The 25,495-nt window shown below is 39.6% G+C and overlaps 1 protein-coding gene across 1 annotated transcript in view; it reads left to right on the top strand.

Moving 5' to 3' along the window:
• The window catches only part of LOC140721498 (uncharacterized), a 366,186-nt gene that overhangs the window by 30,688 nt on the left and 310,003 nt on the right, over positions 1-25,495 (top strand). The gene's annotated exons all lie outside the window — the stretch shown is intronic.

The following is a 25,495-nucleotide window of genomic DNA, read 5'->3' as shown; positions in this document are numbered from 1 at the left end:
GTTCATGCTGACACAGTTGTATTTCTATGTTATATTGACTGCCCTGTTGTACATACTATTTATTACAAATTACTATAAATTGCACATTGCACATTTAGATGGAGACGTAACAGAAAGATTTTTACTCCTGATGTATATGAAGGATGTAAGTAATAAAGTCAATTCAATTCAATTCTTTTTAATTTTGTACGAAAGATGTCCAGTCAAACTCTGACAATCAGACACACTCGGGACATTGGTGCTGGACTGTCAGAATCAGAATCAGGTTTAATATCACCAGTATATGTGGTGAAATTTGTTGTTTTGTGGCAGCAGTTCATTGCAGTACAGAGTGATAAATCTGATGGTGGAGGGGGAGACTACCAGACCTTCAGGACTATCAGGTGTGATTCAGTGTTAATGCCCCAACAGACTTTTTGGTTGAGGTGTTTCACGGTATTATAAATTCTCCACAGAATCTGATGTGTCAGGGGAGAGTGAAACCTGGAGAGCCTCGGGGATAGTGTGGGAATTGTTACCAGGTGAACCAGATCCCAAACCACTGGAATATCTGAATGTTTGATTGTGAATGATTGAATTTTTATTTTACCTTTAGTGCCCATTAGGACAGAGACTGCACAACAGTATGTGTGTCCTCTTCTGATTAGTCCTGACATGCAGTGGGGAATGGGTTCAGTGACTCAGGTCTTGGTCCATGGAACCTCCAGACCCTGGAAACTTTGCCCTTGGATCAGTAGGAGGCTTCACCTCCTGTTCAGTAACTGGATGTTGTCTGTCACTGGCCTTTTCCAGCTGCCATTCCCACCTCTGTGTTCAATGCACAAGGTAAGGAATTGAGACAAAGAATGAATGGATTCCAAAAGAATTTAGAGAATAAAGTTCAATGCTCAAAGTACAGTTATTATCAAAGTATTTATGCAGTACACAACCCTGAGATTCATCTTCCCACAGCCAACCAGGAAACAAAGAAACACCATGGAACCCATTCAGAGAAAACATCAAACACCCAAATGGCAAAAAACGAGCGAACAACACACAGAACATTAAACATCCAACCACAGAGCCCAGTAACAGTCCAGGAATGTTCCGTTTAGTTCAGTTCAGTTCAATTCAGTGCAGTGTTGTTCATTGACTGCAGACAGCAGAGCTGCTCCGATCAAAATGGGAAAAAATAGCAATGAAATGAGAGCAACCAGAAACAGAAACCCACATAACATGAACTGCAGATTCTAAACAAGTCCAGCCCACAAACTGTGCAGATCAAACCTTGTCCAGGGTCAAAGACTCTGGCACCTTCCTCCAGCAGCAGTGAGCGAGAGGGAGAGGAAGGCCGGTCAAACGTTCTGAACACCTGCTCGCCTTTCGCTCTCGTCTTCGTTGATTTCAATCTTACTAGATGCTTTCATCTTGGCCTCAGGCTGCACACTCCAGTCCAAACCTCATCAAACTCCCTCAGAGACTGCAAAATGCCAGATCACACAATCGGCCCAAAAACTCACCATCAAAATGTAAATCACAGGTTCCAATCCCATGCAGTTTAGTAGAATTATATTTGAAAGGAGAAGGAGTAAAAGAATTAGTTTTGTGAACCATTTGAAGGACGTTGCTGTTGGTCACGTTGCTTGCTAACGCCATCTTCTGTGGTCGATCCAATGGCGGGAAACATAAAAAAGCAGGAAAAAATAGCAAACCTGAGGATTGGGGGTGGTTTTAGCAACTGAGGGGGAAAATACAATGGGAAGGGGGAAATAGCACAAGATCGAGCTTGCGGGTTACATAAACGGAGTGTAAAAGCTGCTATAAACGTGTGAAGAGAAAAGGATGAGAGAAGGTCAATGTACATCCTTGTGTGCAGAAACTGGGAAATGAAAAGTGAAGATCAAAGAAATGGTCCAATTAGATTTATTTTCGGTTCTGCCATTACAATGAAATATACACTCATCTCCCTGGTAATGACGGTGAACGAAAGGAATGGTGAGAGGGATGATACAAATACACTTGACTCCTGTGAATTGCCCCCAGTGTGTAGTTGAGTGCTGGGATTTGGAAGAGTTGATGGGACGTTGAGATGAACAATCAATGAGATGAATGTGGAATTGGTGTAAATGGGTGGTGGGTTGTTGGTGGAGACTTGGTGGTCTGAAGGTCAATGCTGTGTCTCTCTCTGACAATGACTAACTGTGATCACATTGTGAACTCCGAATGCAGGACATGAATTTGCAGGAAGTGCAAGTTAGTCACTGCTTCACCTGGAAAGACAGTTTGGTTACGTGGGTGCTGGGAAGGCGAGAGGTTAAAGGACAGGTGTTACATTTGAAAAATGCAGATGCTGAAAATCTGAAAGATAAACAGGAAATTCCAGAAAAATCTCTGATAATCAAGGCATTATCTGAGGAAAGAGAAAGTCGCTGTTTGCTGTCTGCAAACCATCATCAGTAACTGTTCAGTGTTCCTAGCATCATGTGTGTTTCATTTTGGGCATTGCATCTCCTGTGGTTGTATGGGGAAGCACCTTATGATACGGAAGTGTTGATTGGGGTGGAAGAGTGGACCAGGGAATCACAAAGGGAGTGATCCCTTTGAAAATCTGAAATGAGATGGGATGGGAGTATGGTTCTGCTGAAATCCTGGCATCAATTGTGAGGGATAAACTCGTAAAGGCTGATGGAGGAGAAGGTGAGGACCAGGGGACCTTTGTTAATGCTCTGTCCAGGAGGAGAACAGGCTGAAAACAGATGTGTGTGATTCAGTCAAGGGCCTTACCTGTTGAGGAGAAGCCACTGTTTGGGAGGAAGGAAGACCTTTCTGAGGCAACTGCAGAATGATCATCACTACAGCAAATGCAATGCCTTGGAGAAACTGGGAGAATGGAATGGAGTCACTCACAACAAGAAGGGTGAAGGAAAGTACAGACAAGATGGGTGTTAGAATCTTGGCTTGTAATGGATAGCGGTGATCAGTGTATCCCCTGAACTGTGATGGAGAGATCCAGGAAGATAAGAGAAGAGACAGAGATGGACCAAGGGAAGATGAAGGGAATGTGGAAATTAGCAACAAAAGTGATGGAACTTCTGAGTTGACTAAGTGCAGGAAGCAGCACCAACAGATTTGTCAATGTACCAGAGAAGGTGTTGTGGGATGAGATACTGATGTTCCAAACATTACAGGATGATGAATGTTTTGGCCCAAGTGAGTGTCCATAACGAGGCCTTTGATCTGGAGAATGCAGCTGAAGGAGAAAGTGTTCAATGTTAGGATGAATCTGATCATCAGACCCTCCTGATCTGAGACACCAGTGCAGATGGACTGCACATCTATGGTGAAGATAAACTGACTGGGAACAAGGAATTGTCAATAGTCTGATAAAATTCAAAGATCAAAGTACATTTTTACTTTGCTGATGCTCAGTTTATATTAACTTTCAAGCCCATTTAGTTATTCAGTGATACGGTGCGGGGTAGGCTGTTCCGGCCCTTTGAGGTACATCACCCCAGCAACCCCCCAAAAACCAGATTAGTCATAACTTAATCACAAGACAATTTACAATGACCAGTTAAACTACCTGGTGGGTCTTTGGACTGTGGGAGGAAATCGGAGGAACTGGAGAAAACCCACGCATTCCACAGGGAGGATGAACAAAGACTCCTTACAGAACAGCACAGGAATTGAACTCCAAATGCTGGAACGCCTCATGCTGTAATGGCATCATGCTAACCACTACACCACTGTAGCACTTGCTGCATGTAACACCACAGGTAAAGTAGCTGCAGAGAAGATGTGTGAGAATCGTGCAAGCTGTTATGTGAGAAGTTTGGAAATTTTCTGTTATTCCAGCAAGGGCTGAATTGTTATTATCTTTGCATTTTCCTTCAAAAAGACAGATTTGGGGTATAAGACAGGGAGGGATAGGCAGCGTATTTTGCTTCACTCTTCACAGTGGAAGATGTCTGCAGTATGCCGGACATTCAAGAGTGTTAGGGAAGAGAAGTTTGTGTAGTGAAAATTATGACTGAGAAGCTTAATGGCCTGAGAGTGGATAAATCTCCTGGACCTAATGGAATGCACCCTTGGTTTCTGAAGGAAGTAGATGGACGGAGTCAGCGGGAGACGCTCATGGAGTGAGTACTGTTTCAGATCCGCTCCATAATCTTTACTTATTTTAACCTTTGATCACCCTTATTCAACTTATTGTTACCTACACCAAAAGACTTTTGCTACTTTCTCGGGCTTATTGTTAAGATTTTATCGTGAATTTTGGAAGATATGCAAACAGAAATGGCTCTTAGATCCAAAGGACGAGAACCAGGGCGAAACCCGAACGGTAATGGAAAGAAGCCAGCTCAACCTCAACGCACTGAGTTAACTTATGAACTGCTTATGGAGCTTTTGGATAAAAAATTTGAGGAACAACGTCAGGCTTTTCAACGAGATATAAAGGCTTTTCAAGATTATATGGTTAAGACGGATTCAGTAATTAACCAGCAGCAAGCGCTTATCACATTGCTGCAAGAGGAAGCGCGGAAACGAGATTTGACAATTGAAAAATTGCAACAGGATTTAATTTCGACTATTAAATTGGTGGAGACACTTAAAGCCAAGAGTGTCGATTTGGAGAATCGGTCCAGAAGACAGAACCTACGCATACTTGGTCTCCCAGACGGCATAGAACAAGGCGATCCTTCGAAATACTTTGCTCAATTTCTAAAAGATGCGTTTCCGTCGGTTTTTCCAGTAAACCCTCCGCTACTTGACCGAGCACATAGAATTTGGAGTCGATCACCGACGGTTTCAGATAAGCCCCCGGTGGTAATCGTCCGATTTCATTACGTACACGATAAAGAACAACTCATTCGTGAAGCTCGAAGGGCTGGGATGATTAAATTTCGTGATTATTGTTTTCACTTGGTCCAGGATTTCAGCCCAGAAATCATGAGAAAAAGGCTGCTTTTTAAACCTCTGATGTCTGAATGTTATGAGAAAAATCTAAAACCTGCGCTCTTATACCCGGCGAAGCTCAGGATCTCCCCCCCGAATGCTCCGCGTAAAGTATTTTTGTCTACCTTTGAAGCGAAAAAGTATTTGGAAGAGAACTTCCCTACTGATACAGTTACTACTCTCCAGTAAATGAGTGATTCTGATCGTGAAAGATGGTTTTTGATTTTTTAAACCAGGGTTAGTCTCTGGTTATTGGTGTAGGTTTATCCTATACTTCATATTTAAGTTAAAGTGTGTTTTCGTTATATTAATCGCTCTGTCTTATTGATGCACCATCAATAACTCACGCCGAGACTTAGGTAGTGAGATATCGGCTTTTATTGACTGAAGAACAACACTACATCCTGGGGAAATGAGGGAGAGCAGCAGGCCACCGTCGCCTTTATACAGGGGTCTGTGGGAGGAGCCACAGGGGTAGTCAGCAGGGTCTTGGGAGGAGCCACAGGAGCAGTCAGACAGGTATATCTAGTTCACCACACTTATACACTTTAACTATTATACTATATTTTTGTCTACTATTTTTGTTCCCTTGAAGGTATATTTTTAACCTTTTGAAGTGAATTTTTTGTTTAATATCAAGATAATGGTTTTTTGTAAAGTATTGGTTTAGTTTAAGATGGCGTTATTGTTTCTTTTTTCGTCTTCTTCCTATAATGCATCGCTTATCATAGTTTAAATACTTCTTGATTTGTTTGGGTTATAACCCGATTTAAAAACTTTTAATGATTTTATTCCCTTTTTCTTTACAACTCAGCATATTAAGAAGCGCAGTTTTTAGTACTGTAATCATAATTCTTAAAGTTCGGGTGGTTTTTTATATATATCCGTTAAACACGGAGTGGTCTGCCGCTGATATGGGGGTAGAGTTAGTTTCATTTTTTCTTTTTTCTAGCCATATTTTGGCTTTTTTTCTTTTTCATACGGGGGTGGGGGTTGGTCTGTTTTCTTTTTTAATTTTTTTCTTATCAATTTGTTTTAGTTTTTTTACTTGGGCTGTTCATGAACTACAAATATGTCTACGATGTCGTCACTTCCGGGTCCGCTCTTTATTTTTGTCCCTCTTCCGGATGCATGAGTTTATAACATGGTTAACCCTTTATATACCAAAGGGATGACTTTAGAAACATGGTTCAAACCATTAACTTTGTGTCTTGGAATACTAATGGATTAAACCATCCGATTAAACGAAAGAAGATTTTCAAAGTATTCCAAAGACTTAATGCTCATATTATTTTTGTACAAGAAACTCATGTGAGGAAGGAGGACAGATATCGCTTTTTTAGGTCTTGGCGGGGTCAACAATATCATTCGAATTCGAATGTCAAAGTTAAGGGAGTTTCAATTTTTATTGACTCCTCTATTACATTTGTTCAACACGATATCCTTTCGGATCCGAATGGTAGATTTTTGTTAATTACGGGTTTACTCGGTAATAAAAAGGTTGCTATGGTTAATGTTTATGCCCCGAATGTGGATTGTCCTGACTTTTTTAAGTCCTTATTTACTTCTTTACCTAACTTAAATGAATATAAATTAATAATGGGTGGTGACTTTAATTGTTGTTTAATTCCTTTGATGGACAAATCTACAACTATTCAGACTCTACCCAATAAGTCGGCCACTTGTATTAACTCCTTTTTGACTGATAATGGAGTTTTTGATATTTGGAGATTTCGTCATCCTAATGACAAAGAGTTTTCTTTTTTCTCACATGTTTATCACTCCTATTCGAGAATTGATTATTTTTTTATTGACTCTTGTTTTATTCCATCGGTAATTGGTTGTAATTATGATATTATAGCTATTTCTGACCATGCTCCATTAAAACTTTCTATTAATTTTACGGATACAGCTTTAAATGCTAGACAATGGCGATTTGACTCTACCTTATTGCAAGAACCGGACTTTATTAAATTTATGAAGGAACAGATTGATTTCTTCTTTTCAACTAATTCCACGGAGGATATCACATGCGGAACACTTTGGGACACTTTAAAAGCGTATATACGTGGACAGATTATCTCGTATTCTGCTGGTCTGAGAAAACGCATTAAGAAGGAAACTTTTTTACTGGTTGATAAAATTAAAGAGATTGACAAGAAATATTCGACTACTCCTAGTATGGAACTTTATAAACAAAGGGTTGAACTTCAAATGGAACATAGTTTATTACTTACATCTCCGATAGAAAATCAATTAATGAAAACCAAATCTGATTTCTATATACATAGTGATAAATCAGGAAAATTGTTAGCTAGTCAGCTGAAGAATGTTTCAGTTAAACGCCAGATTACTAAGGTTCGACAGCAGAATGGGGATTTGACAGTTAACCATGATGACATAAATAAGTCTTTTCAAGACTTTTATACCTCCCTGTATAAATCTGAATTCCCTCAGGATCATAATACCATGTGTGATTTTCTCGGGAAATTGAATTTTCCAAAACTATCATCTGATGATATTTTAGTAATAGATACTCCGTTTACGGATGCGGAAATTAAAGGGGTTATTTCCTCAATGAACTCTGGGAAAGCACCAGGTCCAGATGGGTATACAGTAGAATTTTTTAAATGTTTTTCTGATACTCTATCTCCTTGGCTATGCAAGGTGTTTGAAGAAGCAATTAGATTGGGGAAGTTGCCACAATCTTTTTATAGAGCTTCCATTTCTTTAATACTGAAGAAAGATAAAGACCCTACTGATTGTGCATCCTACAGACCAATATCTTTATTGAATGTGGATTCTAAGATTTTTTCCAAGTTGCTGGCTTCTAGGCTGGAGAAGGTATTACCCCAAATTATTTCGGAAGACCAAACCGGTTTTATTAAAAATCGCTATTCTTTTTTCAATGTTAGGAGATTATTGAATATTGTTTATACTCCTTCACATAATACTTCAGAATGTGTTATATCATTAGATGCGGAAAAAGCATTTGATAGAGTTGAATGGCCCTACTTATTTTATGTGTTGGAGAAGTTTAATTTTAGTCCGACCTTCATTTCTTGGATTAAACTGATATATCAAACTCCAGTAGCCTCGGTGTTTACTAATAATCAAAGATCTCCATTTTTTCCTTTATTTCGGGGCACTAGACAAGGTTGTCCTCTTAGTCCATTACTATTTAACATCGCCTTAGAACCTTTGGCAATTGCCATCAGAGAATCACAGGATATTTTGGGTATTAATCGTGGAACAGATATTCATAAGGTATCTTTATATGCAGACGATTTATTATTATTCATCTCTAATCCTGAGAAATCTATTCCAGCAGTCTTATCATTGTTGGCTCAATTTAGTGAGTTTTCTGGGTATAAGTTAAATCTTAATAAGAGTGAATTGTTTCCTTTGAATAGACAGGTCCCAAATTATGGTATTTTACCTTTTAAATTAGCTAACGATTCTTTTACTTATTTAGGGATTAAAATTACCAAAAACCATAAAGAATTATTTCGGTTTAATTTTTTACCCTTAATTGATCAGATTAAAGGTTTGTTTACTAAGTGGTCACCATTATCTTTATCTCTGATAGGTAGGATTAATGCTATTAAGATGGTTATTTTACCTAAATTTTTATATGTTTTTCAAGCGGTACCAATTTTTATTCCGAAATCCTTTTTTACTAATGTTGATTCAAAAATTTCTTCATATATATGGCAGAATAAAAATCCCAGGTTAGGTAAAATATACTTACAGAAGACAAAGAAGGATGGTGGGTTGGCATTACCCAATTTCAGATTTTATTATTGGGCAGTTAATATTAGATATTTGATATGTTGGTTGAAAGAATGGGATGGTCCTTTTGGCCCTCATTGGGTGAGTTTGGAAACCAAATCGGTTTCTGCTTATGCTCTGGGTTCTATCTTAGGGACATCTCTCCCTTTTGCTCTTTCTAAATTGCCGAAGCGAATTGACAACCCGATAGTTAAATATACCTTACGTATATGGTTTCAATTTCGGAAATTTTTCGGGTTGACTCAATTCATGTTAAATAGTCCTATTGTATCTAATTGTTTTTTCCATCCCTCAATTATAGATCATGCTTTTTTGGCTTGGAAAACTAAGGGATTATTAAGATTTTCCGACTTATTTTTGGACAACTGTTTTATGTCCTTTGAGCAACTAGCTAATAAATATAATTTGCCTAGATCTCATTTTTTTAGATACTTACAGGTTAGGCATTTTTTAAGTACGGTACTTCCTTCGTTCCCAAATTCTCTGTCTTCAGATACTTTGGAAAGTTTGTTTGAATTAAACCCTTTTCAAAAAGGGCTTATATCAAAACTTTATAATATAATTATGAAGATACGTTCAGTGCCCTTTGATAAGACCAAAAATGATTGGGAAAGAGAACTTAATCTTATTATTCCTATTGAGAATTGGGATAGAATTCTTAAATTAGTTAATACATCATCTATATGTGCCAAACATTCATTATTACAATTTAAGGTTGTACATAGGGCCCATATGTCCAAGGATAAATTAGCTCATTTTTATTCTCATATAAACCCTATTTGTGACAGATGTCATTTAGAAATCGCTTCTTTAACTCATATGTTTTGGTCATGTCCACTTTTGAGAAAATATTGGAAAGATATTTTTGATATTATTTCGGCGGTATTGAACATTGATTTACAACCCCATCCTATTACCGCAATTTTTGGTTTACCGATGATGGACTTACTTCACTTATCTCCTTCCGCCTGTCGAATGATTGCTTTTCTCACTTTGATGGCTAGAAGATCTATTTTGTTGAATTGGAAGGAAATTAATCCTCCCACGGTATTTCATTGGCTTTCTCAAACTATGTTATGTCTAAATTTAGAAAAAATTAGAAGTGCTGTATTTGATACTTCTATTAAATTTGAAAAGATATGGAGACCATTTATTCAATATTTTCATATGATGTAATGGCCCTGTGCCGGGCTTATTGTTATTTTTTTTCAGCTTTAATCGTATGTATGTTGAGAGGATCGGAGTTGACGTCATTGATGTTTATGTATACTCGTGAGATACTATGAACAGCCCTTTTTTTTTCTCTTTTTAAAAGTTTTTTTTATTTTTTTTTTCTTCTTTGTTTTTTTTTCTTTTTCTTGATACTAGATTAGTAGATTAGTTAACTTTCTTAGATAGATTTTTTTTTCTCTTTTTTACACTTTATATTATGAAATATCTAAACTTACCTTGTTCATATATATACTATATGGTTTATGTTTTGGGAAACTTACTTATGCTCTATTCATTGTTTATGGATTACTTTATGTATAATGGGAGTCTATATATTTGTAATCCCTTACCATTATTTGAATTGTATCTCATTCATAATATTCTAAATATTAATAAAAAGATTGAAAGAGGAAGTAGATGGACAGCTTGCGGAGGCATTAATGATGATCTTTCAAGAATTGATAGATTCTAGCATCATACTGGACGACTGGAAAATTGCAAATGTTACTCCGCTATTTATGAAGGATGGGAGGCAGCTGAAAGGAAACTATAGACCTGTTAGCCCGTTAGGGATGAGATTACAGAGTACCTGGAGGCACATGACAAGATAGGCCAAAGCCAGCATGGTTTCCTGAAATCCCTGACTAACTTACTGCAATTCTTTGAGGAAATTACAAGCAGGTCGACAAAGGAGCTGCAGTAGATGTGGTGTACTTGGATTTTCAGAAGGACTTTGACAAGGTGCCGCACATGAGGCTGCTTAGCACAATAAAAGCCCACGGAATTTCAGGGAAGTTACTAGCATGGGTGGAGCATTGGTTGGTCGGCAGAAAACAGAGCAGAAATAAAGGGATCCTGTTCTGGCTGGCTTCCGGTTGTCAGTGGAGTTCCACAGGGGTCAGTATTGAGACCGCTGCCTTTTATGATGTATGTCGATGATTTGGACAATGGGATTAATGGATTTTTGGCTAAATTTGCTGATGATACAAAGATAGTTGGAGGAGCAGGTAGTGTTGAGGAAACAGAGAGCCTGCAGAGAGACTTAGATAGTTTAGGGGAATGGGCAAAGAAGTGGCAAATGAAATACAATGTTGGAAGGTGATGGTCATGCACTTCAGTGGAAGAAATAAATGGGCAGACTACTAGTTAGATTGAGAGAGAATTCCTATTGTAGAGGTACAAAGGGACTTGGGAGTCCTTGTGCAAGATACCCTAAAGGTTAACTTCCAGTTTGAGTCGGTTGTGAAGAAGGAAATTGCAATGTTGGCGTTCATTTCTAGCAGTACAGATATAAGAGGAGGGATGTGATGTTGAGGCTCTTTAAGGCACTCATGAGACCACACTTGGAGTATTGTATGCAGTATTGGGCTCTTTATTTTAGAAAGGATATACTGACATTGGAGAAGGTTCAGAGAAGATTCACAAGAATGATTCCAGGAATGAAAGGGTTACTGAATAGGGAACATCTGGTAGCTCTTGGGTTGTATTCCCTGGAGTTCAGGAGAATGAGGGGGGATCTCATAGAAAATTTTGAACATTAAAAGGCCTGAACAGGTTAGCTATGAAAAAGTTAATTCCCATGGTAGGGGATTTTATGACAAGAGGGCACGACTTCAGGTTTGAAGGACGTCCATTTAGAACTGAGATGCGGAGAAATTAGTCAGAGGGCAGTAAATCTGTGGAATTTCTTGCCACAAGCGGCTGTGGAGACCAAGTCATTGGTTATATTTAAGGCAGAGATAGATAGGTTCTTCATTAGCCAGGGCATCAAAGGGGATGGGGTGAAGACAGGGGAGTGGGGATGACTGGAAGAACTGGATCAGCCCATGATTGAATGGTGGAGCAGACTTGATGGGACAAAGGCCTAATTATGTTCCAATGTCTTATGGTCTTATGCCTTCACCCGCCAGATCTTCGCCTTCCGCACATCCAGCAAAGGTTGGAAGATTGCCCGTCTCCAGACCACTTTGCAACCCCGTGTCTCTCACCTCTCCACCTTCCCTGATCACTCCAAACCTCGTCTCTCCTGTGACACCATCAGCTCTCTTCTCCTCTCTGATCCCAGCTCTGATCCTTGCCGTGTCTTCTCAATTTCCTCCAACCTTCCCCTCTTTGAGGCAGAATGATTTTTCCTCAGTGAGGGCCTCACCTTTGTACCCCTTTGCACGCACCTCCATGAGTTCCATGCCCACCACAGCATTGAGCTCTTCTTCAATCACCACAATCTCCAAGCCCACCTCTTTGGCAAGAATTCCACATCCTGTGCTAATAACCCCTTCTCCTGTCTCCTATCTCCCATCAATGAGGTATCAGAACTCTGCACTTCTTTCTTGACAAAGAACCAACCAATCCTCCTCCATCACCATCCTTCTCCATCTGGCTAAACTGGTCCTCACCCTCAACATTTTGTTGAGAGTGGGTCCGGAGTTAGTGTGTGTTGCTTGTAGAGATGTGGGAACTCTGGGAGACCTGCAGTCTTACTGATAACGACATCTGCATGGAGTGTACCGAGTTACATCTCCTCAGAGACTGTGTTAAAGAACTGGAGCTGCAGCTGGATGACCTTCAGCTCACACGGGAAAATGAGGAGGTGACAGACAGGAGATACAGGGAGGTAGTCACCCCTCAGGTGCAGGATGCAGGTACCTGGGTGACTGTCAGGAGAGGGAAAGGGAATAGGCAGCCAGTGCAGAGTACCCCTGTGGCCGTTTCCCACAATAATAAGTATAACACTTTGGATACTGTTGAGCAGCGGCTGGGTCTCTGGCACTGAGTCTGGCTCTGCAGCTTCGAAGGGAATGAGGAGAAGAGGAGTCCGTAATGACAGGGGATTCCATGATTAGAGGATCAGAAAGCAAATTCTGTGGACGTGAAAGAGAAACCCAGATGGTCTGTTGCCTCCCAGATCCCAGGGTTAGAGTTGTTAGAGTTAGAGTTAGGGTTAGAGGGTTAGAGTTAGGGTTAGGGAATAAGACAGGGCAGGTGAAAAAAGTATGTGATCATAATGCCATTAGTTTTACATAGAACATAGAATAGTACATTACAGTTCAGGCCCTTCAGCCCACAATGTTATGCCGACTCTTAAACCCTGCCTCCCATATAACCCTCCACCTTAAATTCCTCCGTATACCTGTCTAGTAACCTCTTAAATTTCACTAGTGTATCTACCTCCACCACTGACTCAGGCAGTGCATTCCACGCACCAACCACTCTCTGAGTAAAAACCCTTCCTCTAATATCCCCCTTGAACATCCCACCCCTTACCTTAAAGCCATGTCCTCTTGTATTGAGCAGTGGTGCCCTGGGGAAGAGGCGCTGGCTGTCCACTCTATCTATTCCTCTTAATATCTTGTACACCTCTATTATGTCTCCTCTCAACCTCCTTCTCTCCAAAGAGTAAAGCCCGAGCTCCCTTAATCTCTGATCATAATCCATACTTTCTAAACCAGGCAGCATCCTGGTAAATCTCCTCTGTACCCTTTCCAATGCTTCCACATCCTTCCTATAGTGAGGCGACCAGAACTGGACACAGTACTCCTAGTGTGGCCTAACCAGAGTTTTATAGAGCTGCATCATTACATCGCATTTCTTAAACTCTATCCCTTGACTTATGAAAGCTAACATCCCATAAGCTTTCTTAACTACCCTATCTACCTGTGAGGCAACTTTCAGGGATCTGTGGACATGTACCCCCAGATCTCTCTGCTCCTCCACACTACCAAGTATCCTGCCATTTACTTTATACTCTGCCTTGGAGTTTGTCCTTCCAAAGTGTACCACCTCACATTTCTCCGGGTTGAACTCCATCTGCCATTTCTCAGCCCACTTCTGCATCCTATCAATGTCTCTCTGCAATCTTCGACAATCCTCTGCACTATCCACAACACCACCAACCTTTGTGTCGTCTGCAAAGTTGCCAACCCACCCTTCTACCCCCACATCCTGGTCGTTAATAAAAATCACAAAAAGTAGAGGTCCCAGGACCAATCCTTGTAGGACACCACTAGTCACAACCCTCCAATCCAAATGTACTCCCTCCACCACAACCCTCTGCTTTCTGCAGGCAAGCCAATTCTGAATCCACCTGGCCAAACTTCCCTGGATCCCATGCCTTCTGACTTTCTGAATAAGCCTACCATGTGGAACCTTATCAAATACCTTACTAAAATTCATGTAGATCACATCCACTGCACTTCCCACATCTATATGCCTGGTCACCTCCTCAAAGAACTCTATCAGGCTTGTTAGACATGATCTGCCCTTCACAAAGCCATGCTGACTGTCCCTGATCAGACCATGATTCTCTAAATGCCCATAGTTCCTATCTCTAAGAATCTTTTCCAACAGCTTTCCCACCACAGATGTAAGGATCACTGGTCTATAATTACCTGGACTATCCCTACTAACTTTTTTGAACAAGGGGACAACACTCGCCTCCCTCCAATCCTCCTGTACCATTCCAGTGGACAACAAGGACATAAAGATCCTAGCCAGAGGCTCAGCAATCTTTTCCCTCGCCTCATGGAGCAGCCTGGGGAATATTCCGTCAGGCCCCGGTGTCTTATCCGTCCTAATATATTTTAACAAATCCAACACCTCCTCTCCCTTAATATCAACATGCTCCAGAACTTCAACCTCACTCTTATTGTCCTCACCGTCATCAAGTTCCCTCTCAGTGGTGAATACCGAAGAGAAGTATTCATTGAGGACCTCGCTCACTTTCACAGCCTCCAGGCACATCTTCCCACCTTTATCTCTAATTGGTCCTATCTTCACTCCTGTCGTCCTTTTGTTCTTCACATAATTGAAGAATGCTTTGGGGTTTTCCTTTTCCCTACTTGCCCCCTTTCTTGCTCCACTATATTCCTCAATAGCCCCATCTGATCCTTGCTTCCTAAACCTCATGTATGCTGCCTTCTTCCATCTGACTAGATTTTCCACCTCACTTATCACTCATGGTTCCTTCACCCTACCATTCTTTACCTTCCTCACCGGGACAAACTTATCCCTAACATCCTGCAAGAGATCCCTAAACATCGACCATGTGTCCATAGTACATTTCCCTGCGAAAACATCATCCCAATTCACACCCGCAAGTTCTAGCCTTATAGCATCATAATTTGCCCTTCCCCAATTAAAAATTTTCCTGTCCTCTCTGATTCTATCCTTTTCCATGATAATGCTAAAGGCCAGGAAGCGGTGGGCACATTCTCCCAGATGCTCACCCACTGACAGATCTGTGACCTGACCTGGTTCGTTACCTAATACTAGATCTAGTATGGTATTCCCCCTAGTCGGCCTGTCAACATACTGTGACAGGAATCTATCCTGGACGCACTTAACAAACTCTGCCCCATCTAAACTATTGGAACTAATCAGGTGCCAAACAATATTAGGGAAGTTAAGTCACCCATGATAACAACCCTGTTATTTTTGCACCTTTCCAAAATCTGCCTCCCAATCTGCTCCTCGGTATCTCTGTTGCTACCAGGGGGCCTATAGAATACCCCCAATAGAGTAACTGCTCCCTTCCTGTTCCTGACTTCCACCCATACTGACTCAAAAGAGGATCCTGCTACATTACCCACCCTTTCTGCAGCTGTAATAGTATCCCTGACCAGTAATGCCACCCCTCCTCCCCTTCCCCCCCCCCCCATCCCTTTTAAAGCTCTGAAATTCAGAAATATTGAGAATCCATTCCTGCCCTGGTGCCAGCCAAATCTTTGTATTGGCCACTACATCATAATTCCATGTATGTATCCAAGCTCGCAGTTCATCACCTTCGTTCCTGATGCTTCTTGCATTGAAGTACACACACTTTAGCCCTTCTACCTTACTACCTTTACACCCTTTATGCTGCTTCTCTTTCCTCAAAGCCTCTTTTTATGTTAGATCTGGCTTTACTCCATGCACTATACTTGCAGTTCTCACATGACCTTTATCCTTCTGCACCTCACTATCTGCTCTCACACTTTCATTCCCCTCCCCCTGCAAATCTAGTTTAAACCCCCCCTGAGCAGCACTAGCATACCTTCCCAAAAGGATATTAGTCCCCCTCCAGTTCACGTGCAACCCTGTCCCGTCAGAACAGGTCCCACCTTCCCTGAAACAAGGCCCAATTGTCTAGAAACATGAAACCCCACTCCTGTACCAACTCCTTAGCCATGTATTTGGCTGCATTATCTTCCTATTTCTAGCGTCACTAGCACATGGCACTGGTAGCAATCCTGAGATTGCAACCCTGGAGGTCCTGTCCTTCAACTTTGTACCTAACTCCCTAAACTGTCTTTGCAGGACCTCCTCTTTCTTCCTATCCATGTCATTTGTCCCTACATGGACCATGACATCTGGCTGCTCACCCTCTCTCCTGAGAATACTGAGAACTCAATCTGAGATATTGTGGACCCTGGCACCAGGGAGGCAACAGACCATCCGGGACTCACACTTATCTGGGTTGACTTCATCTGTCACTTCTTAGCCCAGTATTGCATCCTATCGATATCTTACTGTAACCTCTGACAGCCCTCCACACAATCCACAACACCCATAACCATTGTGTTATCAGTGAATTTACTAACCCATCCCTCCACTTCCTCATCCAGGTCATTTTTAAAATCACAAAGAGAAGGGGTCCCAGCACAGATCCCTGCGGCACTCCACTGGTCACCAACCTCCCTGCAAAATATGATGCCCCCATAGCCACTCTTTGCCTTCTGTGTGCAGGCCAATTCTGGATCCACAAAGTGAGGTCCCCTTGCATCCCATGCCTCCTTACTTTCTCAATAAGCCTTACATGAGGAAACTTATCAAATGCCTTGCTGAAATCCATATACACTATATCTACTGCTCTACATTCATCAACGTGTTTAGTCGCATCCTCAAAAAATTCAATTAGGCTCGTAAGGCATGACCTGCCTTTGACAAAGTAATGCTGACTATTCCTAACATTATTATGCCTCTCCAAATGTTCATAAATCCTGCCTCTCAGGATCTTCTCCATCAGCTTACAAACCACTGAAGTAAGACTCACTGGTCTATAATTTCCTGGGCTCTTTCTACTCCCTTACTTGAATAAGAGAACAACATCTGCAACCCTCCAATCCTCCGGAACCTCTCTTGTCACCATTGATGATGCAAAGATCATTGCCAGAGGCTCAGCAATCTCTTCCCACAGTAGCCTGGGGTATATATTGTCCAGTCCTGGTGACTTACTGTATCTAACTTGATGCTTTCCAAAAGCTCAGCACATCGTCTTTTTTAATGTCTATATGCTCAAGTTTTTCAGTCCAGAGCCCTGTTGGCAGCCGATGGAGTAACATCATCTCAGGTTGCTCCTACCCTACTTACTTCATTGTCTCCTACCAGTCTTTTTTTGAAACCTTATTATAATATTTTAATACTGCTCTACTATGGCTGGGAAAAGATCAAAACCTTTTGCAAAGGAAAGAGAAACAGAAGATGAATCCCCAGTCACTTTGGATTCAATCAGTGACTTCCTTGAATGGCAAAAATCAGAATTTTCTGAGGAGTTTCAATGACTTAATGGCAAATTGGATACAATCCACCAAATTTTAACTGAGCATGAGAATCGAATTCAGCAAAATACTGCAAAACTAGCGACGCTTGAAGAGGATGTTGAAGATACAATTAAACTCTACACAGAGTTATCCTTATCCAATGAAAAAAATGATGAAAAGGATTATCAGTCTAGAAAATAGAAACAGGAGAAATAATTTGCGAATTCTGTGCCTTGAAAAATCAATTGAAGGCGCTGACCCTATGAAGTTCTTTGCAAACTTTCTGAAACAGTTATTCCCTGTTTAATTCACTTCTGAGCCGAAGCTTGATCCAGCATATCGCTCGCCGACTTCAAGGCCATTGTCATCGGCAGCGAGACCCAGGTTGGTCATTCTAAGTTTTCATGAATTTCATATTAAGGACCTTTTAATTCACCACACCTGTTGACTAGGAATGATCGATTTCCATGGTTACAAGGTCAGATTTGTGGAAGACTATTCGCCTGAAGTCATGGCTGATCATATGAAATACAAAGAAGTCATTTCGGCACTTTATGATAAAGGATTTAAGCCATCCCTTCAGTTTCCAGACTGTCTGAGTATTGTTTTGAAGAACGGATTGCAAAGAAGAATAAAGCCAGTTGAAGACGCAAAAGAGTTTCTGAAGGCGGAAGTCTGAAACTTATATTTCATATTTGATCAATTTTTTCTTCCGTTAATATGAATCTGAAATAAGGTTTAAATAAGCTTACAATTTGGCTGTTCATATACTGTCTTTTGTTTTTTTTATGCTTTTTATTTTATCCCTTTTTGAGGCTTTACTTTAATATAGCTTTCTTTGAATTTGTTTAAACTGACCCTTTTATATTTTTGAATACTGAGTTACTTTTCTTTCTATGTTGTGTCTTGGAAGGGACAAGTTTGACCTTGAAGGACTGGAGTTTCTGTCAACAGGATTTTTTGGGGAGGGAATTTAGTTCTTAGCTCGCTGACTGCCTATTGGTCAGACTTCTGGCTTTGGGTGGGGGAGTGGCTGGGGTCTATTTTTTCCTGGGAGCTGTGTTTGGTTGATTATATGATTGTCTGTTTGACTACCTTACCTTACGATTTACTTTCTAGTTTTAATACCTTATGGCCAGATCTTTTAATTACATGTTGATTTGTATTTAAAATGGTTTGAAATATTAACTTAGTTAGTTTGAATGTGAAAGGGCTGAATCATCCCACTAAATGGAACAAAGTGTTTGCTTATATTAAAAAATTAAAAGCACCTTTTTTTTTTACAAGTAACTCACATACACAGCTGGGATAGCTTACGTTTTTTTCACTCGGAAGGGTATGCAATTCCATTCTTCGTTTAATGCAAAATCACGTGGAGTTCCGATTTTTGTAGATAATACAGTTTCTTTTGTTCAGCATAAAGTTGTTTCGGATCCTAATGGTTGATTTGTTATTGTATCAGGGAGTTTAGACAGTATTTTGATTGTTTTGCTAATGTATATGCCCCCAACGTAGATGATCCAGGATTTTTTGAATGTCTATTTTTGTTTCTGCCAGATTTGTGTACTTACTCTCTTGTAATGAGAGGAGATTTTAACTGCTGGTTAGATTCAGTATTAGATCGCTCATCTGTCGAACCAGCCACACTTAATAAATCAGCTTTGTTTATCCAATCCTTTCTAACTAAATGTGGTATAGTTGATGCTTGGCATTTTCTTCATTGGACAATGAGTATTCCTTTTTCTCTCATGTCCATCATTCTTATACCAGGATTGATTTTTTTTTTTATTGACGGTCGAATGATTCCATTGATTCGATTGATCAAATATAAAGAGATTGCTATTTCTGACCACTCTCCTGTACGTCTATCTTTAAATCTTCCTGGTCCTATCCCTATGAGTAGATTTTGGTGATTTAATTTAACTCTGTTATTAGATAAGGACTTTTTAAAATTTATGAAGAATCAAATTACTCTTTTTTTTAAGAAAATCCGTAGGAAGAGATGTCTAGTCTTATTATATGGGATACTTTTAAAGCATATATCCGGGATCAAATTATTTCTTATACTGCAAACATCATTAAAAAAGCTAACAAAGAGAGAAATGAACTAGCTAATCAGTTAGAACAACTGAACTAGCTAATCAGTTAAAACAACTGGATCGTAAATATGCTTCGGTACCTGATCCTGAAACATATAAGAGACGTATTGAAACCAAAACTAAATATGATCTCCTTTTAGCCAATTAAAAGCCAGCTTTCAAAAGATAGAAGTCAAGTTTATATGCACGGAGATAAAACTAGTAAGCTACTGGCTATTCAATTGAAGCCATTTATAGCCAGGTGGCAAATTAAAGAAATAATGTAAAATTAATGGGGATATGACAATTGACCACTTTGAAATTAATGACACTTTTAGGGAATTTTGTTCCAAATTGTATAGTTCTGACTCTGTTAATGACAATATTGCAATGAATAATTTTTAGTTCAATTAAATATTCCTAATCTTTTGATAGATGACCGTAGGCAATTGGATCAACCCATTTTCCAGGATGAAATTGCTCAGGCTATTTGAGAATTGCATTCTGGGAAATCCCCAGGACCCGATGGATTCTCTGGAGAGTTTTATAAGGCTTTTTCCTCCTTGCTTTTCCTCCTTGCTTCTACCCTTACAGATTCTTTCAAGGTAGGAAGGTTACTGCAGACTTTTTACAAAGTTTCCATTTCGCTTATTCTCAAAAAGTATAAGAATCCTACTGAATGTTTTTCGTATAGACTATATCTTTACTCAATTTTGATACTAAAATTTTATCTAAAGTGTTGGCTCGCAGACTTGAAAATATTATATCTTCTATAGTTTCAGATGATCAGACAGGATTTTTAAAAATTGATATTCCAATTTTAATATACGGCATTGGATAAATGTCATGCATTGTCTATCTAAGGAAATATTGGAATGTGTGATATCTTTGGATGAGGAGAAGGCCTTTGACAGAATTGAATGGAAATATTTTTGTACATCCTTAGAAAAAATTAATTTTGGACCTAATTTTATTCATTGAATTAAATTACTTTATTTCCCTCTGCCCGGGTTCTTACTAATCTTCAGAATTCTAAACCCTTTAAACTCCAACATGGAACTAGACGAGGTTGTCCTTTGAGCCCTCTGCTTTGATTTGGCATTAGAACCCTTAGCAATTGCTTTTTGAGAGTCTAAAGAGATTACTGGTATTTTAAGGAGAGGTACTATTCATAAAGTGTCGCTCAATGCTGATGACTTATTGCTTTTTATATCTAATGTTACAACCTCTTTACCATTTGCTGACTAATTTTAGTCAGTTCTCAGGATATAAATTAAATTTACATAAGAGTGAACTGTTTTCTTTAAACAATTTAATACCATTTGATATTAACCTTCCTTTTAAAATTTTAAGAAAACAATTTATGTCTTTAGGAATAACAATTACTAAGAATTATAAAGATTTATTTAAGGAAATTTTTAAAATTTTATTGAATTATGTTAAAAAAAAATTCTAATTGGTCACAAATCTCTTTATCACTGATTGGCCGAATTAATTCTATTAAAGTGAATATCTTACCTAAATTTATATACCTTATTCAAGCTGTGCCTGTTTTTATTCCGAAATCTTTGTTTGAGTCTTTGGATTCAATTCTTTCTTCCTATATATGGAAGAATAAAAAACCACAAATAAATAAAGTTCACCTTCAAAAAAACAAACAGAATGGAGGCTTTGCCTTACCCAATTTTAGATGATATTATTGGGCAGTTAATATATGAAATATTACGTTCTGGATATATTACATTAACCGTGAGAATTGCCCTATATGGGTTTCTTTGGAAGTCAATTCTGTTATGAAATTTTCCATTACTTCTTTACTTGGATCCTCGCTTCCTCTATCTTTAAATAAACTAACTGACAATGTGGTGGTCAAACATACTTTGAGGATTTGGTTACAGTTTAGAAAACATTTTGGTTTATTGAGATTCTCCCTCTCGAATCCTATCTTTTCTAATTGTTTTTTTAAACCATCTTTAATGGACCTATCTTTTAAAGAATGGGATAGATTGGGTATTAAATGATTTCAGGATTTGTTTGATGGAGGGAATCTCTCATCTTTTGTGCAACTTTCAACAAAATTTAACCTTTCCAATACTCACTTTTTTTTTTGATATTTACAGATTAGAGATTTTTTAAGATCCCAACTACATACATTCCCTACAAGTCCAGATAAGAATATAATAGATACAATTTTTAACCTGAAACCCTTTAACAATGGTTCAATATCTCACATTTATGGTCTGCTGTTGGGACTGAAAAAGTCTTCTTTAGATAAAACTAAAAGAGACTGGGAAAGGGATTTACAGATTCTCATATCTGAAGAGAACTGGAAGACTATTTTAAAATTGATTAATTCTTCATCATTATGTGTTTGTCATTCTTTATTACAATTCAAAGTGTTGCATAGAGTTCATATGTCTAAAGACAAGCTCTCTTGTTTCTTTGCAGATATTTCCCCCTACTATGATAGATGTACTAATGGAGTGGCAACACTAATTCATATGTTTTGGACATGTCTGAGCCCTGAAAAATTTTGGAAAGATGTATTTCAAACTTTTTCTGTACTTTTCAATGTTAGTTTTAAGCCCAATCCCTTGACTGCCATGTTTGGTATTGTTGAGAATAGTATTACAAAACTGAAGCCATCTAATTTGTAGGTATTGGCTTTTATGTCTCTTATGGCCAGGAGGGCAGCCTTGCTCAAGTGGAAGGAGGCTGCCCCGCCAACTCAGGTTCAATTGCTACCTGAAATTATGCTGTGCCTTGATCTAGAGAAGATTCGTTGCTCAATTTCTGATTCTAAACATGATTTTCTAATGTCATGGGGTCCCTTTCTGAGTTATTGTCATAATCTTTGATCTGTTATTAAAGTATGAATCTGAGCCATTATTACTATAATATTATATGGTAAGGTTTTTTACTCTCTCTTTTTTTCACCAACCAGCTCATTTTGGTAGTGGGGGTAGATTTTTTAATAAAATACGATTATTTTATTTTATTTCATTTCATAATTCCTCCTTTTTTAACATGATTGATTTGGAATATGGGATACTGTGATCATATTTCTCTGATTTAAATGTAATGTAATTCATATTACTTGTACCCTTATGATTTTTGTATTTATATTCATGCAAGTTATATAATATTAATAAAAATATTGGAAGAGAGAAGTTTTTCAGTCCACTGTAAGTCATCCCCACAATGCCAAAGTCCTTTTCCGTAGTGAATACTGAAGCAAGGTATTCATTAAGTACATCCACTACCTCCTCTGGTTCCATGCACACTTTCACTGTTACACTTGATTGGTCCTATTCTCTCATGTCTTATCCTCTTGCTCTTCACATACCTGTAGAATATCTTGGTGTTTTCCTTAATCCTGCTCACCAAAGCCTTCTCATGGCTCCTTCTAGCTCTTGTAATTTTATTCTTAAGTTCCTTCCAGCTAGCCTTATAATCTTCTAGATCTCTATCATTACCTAGTTTTTTGAACTTTTCGTAAGCTTTTCTTCTTGACAAGATTTTCAACTGCCTTTGTTCCTGTACCCTACCATCCTTTCCCTGTCTCATTGGAACATACCTATGCAGAACATCACACAAATATCCCCTGAACATTTGCCACATTTTTGCCGTATATTTCCCTGAGAACACGTTTCCAGTTTATGCTTCCAAGTTCCTGCCTGATAGCTTCATATTTCCCCTTACTCCAATTTGTCCTAACTTTCCTAACTTGTCTGTTCCTATCCCTCTCCAACACTATGGTAAAGGAGATAGATTTGTGATCACTATCTCCAAAATGCTTTCCCACTGAGAGAGGGTTATGTACATACTGTGTGAAGAAATCTTCCTGAACACACCTAACAAACTCCACCTCATCTAAACTCCTTACTCTAGGAAGATGCCAATCAATATTTCGGAAACTAAAATCTCCATTCACGACAACCCTGTCAGACCATAACATATAGGAGCAGAAGTAGGCCACTTGGCCCAACTGAGTCTACTCCGCCATTCAATCATGGGCTGATCCAATTCTTCCAGTCATCCCCACTCCCCCGTCTTCCCTGAATACCTCTTGATACCCTGGCTAATCAAGAACCTATGCATCTCTATCTTAAATGTACCCAATGACTTGGCCTCCACAGCCACTCGTGGCAACAAATTTCAGATTTACCACCATCTGACTAAAGTAATTTCTCCGAATCTTTGTTCTAAATGGACGTCCTTCAATCCTGAAGTTGTGTCCTGGACTCCCCTACCATGGGAAATCACTTTGCTATATCTAGTCTCTTCAGGCCTTTTAATATTCGGAACTGTTATTTCTGGATCATTCCAGTATCTGTCTCCCTATCAGCTCTTCGATGTCACTGTTACTATTGGGTGGTCGATAAATAACACCCAGTAGATTATTGACCCCTTCCTGTTTCTAAATTCCACCCATGACTTCCTCCTTTTCTGCAGCCATAACACTACCTCTGGTAAGCAATGCAATGCCCCCACCTCTTCAGCAACCCTCCCTGTTCTTTCTGAAACACCTGGTACATGGAGCTTAGAAAAATAGAGGCCTATGTGAAAGCCTAGTAATTTCTGAGGTAGGGACATGTTTGGCACAACATTGTGGGCCGAAGGGCCTGTATTGTGCTGAAGGTTTTCTATGTTTCTATGTTTCTGTCTAATGCCTGTCACTCTAAGTAGCCATTCCTTCCCCTGAGCCATCTAAGTCTCTGTAATGGCCACAACATCATAGCTCCAAGTACTAATCCATGCTCTAAGCTCATCCACTTTGTTCACGATACTCTTAGCATTAAAATAGACACATCTCAAACCATCAGTCTGAGTGCATCCCTTCTCTATCACCTGCCTATCCTCTCTCTCACACTGACTACAAGCTTTCTCTATTTCTAAGCCACTGCCAGTTCCTCCCTCTCTTCAGTTCAGTTCCCACCCCCCAGCAATTCCAGTTTAAACTCTTCCCCAATAGCCTTAGCAAGCCTCCCGCCAGGATATTGGTCCCCCTGGGATTCAAGTGCAACCCATCCTTTTCGTACAGGTCACACCTGCCCCAAAAGAGGTCCCAATGATCCAGAAATCTGAATCCCTGTACCCTGCTCCAATCCCTGAGCCACGCATTTATCCTCCACCTCATTTTATTCCTATTCTCACTGTCGTGTGACACAGGCAGTAATCCTGAGATCACTACCCTTGTGGTCCTGCTTCTCAGCTTCTTTCTTAACTCCCTGTAGTCTGTTTTCAGGACCTCCTCCCTTTTCCTACCTATATCATTGGTACCAATATGTACCACGACCTCTGGCTGTTCACCATCCCACTTCAGGATATCGTGGATGCGATCAGAAACATCCCAGACCCTGGCACCTGGGAGGCAAACTACCATCTGTGTCCTGTGGCAAAGAATTCCATGGGTTCACCACTCTCTGGGTAAAGAAATTCCTCCTCATCTTCCTTCAATCCATGGTTGAAGAAATTTGGTATGGATCTCCAAAACATAAGGACTTTCTACAGGGGCACAATTGAGAGCATCCTGACTGGGTCGTTGGAGTGAGTGGTACGGACAGCCCATTGCATCTGTAGATGTGGAGGGCACGTAGTTTTGAGGAAATAGGGAGGTTACAGAAGGACTTAGACAGGTTCGGAAAATGGGGAAAGAAATGGCAGATGGAATGTGGTGTTGGGAAGTGTATGGTCATGCACTTCAGTCGAAGAAATAAAAGGGTTGACATTTTTTTAAATGAAGAGAAAATGCAAAATTCTGAGGCACCACAGGGATTTGAGAGACCTTGTGCAGGATTCCCTGAAGTTTAATTTGCAGGTTGAGTCTGTGGTGAGGAAGGCAAATGTGATGTTAACATTCGTTTTGAGAGGACTAGAATATAAAAGCAAGGTTGTAATGTTTCCAGTCAGAACCGTGGGAATGATTGTATTAAACACTGAGCTGAGGCCAATAAACAA

The sequence above is a fragment of the Hemitrygon akajei genome, chromosome 2 (assembly GCF_048418815.1).
Source record: "Hemitrygon akajei chromosome 2, sHemAka1.3, whole genome shotgun sequence".
Classification (NCBI taxonomy): domain Eukaryota; kingdom Metazoa; phylum Chordata; class Chondrichthyes; order Myliobatiformes; family Dasyatidae; genus Hemitrygon; species Hemitrygon akajei.
This window is presented reverse-complemented; position numbering and strand designations above follow the sequence as displayed.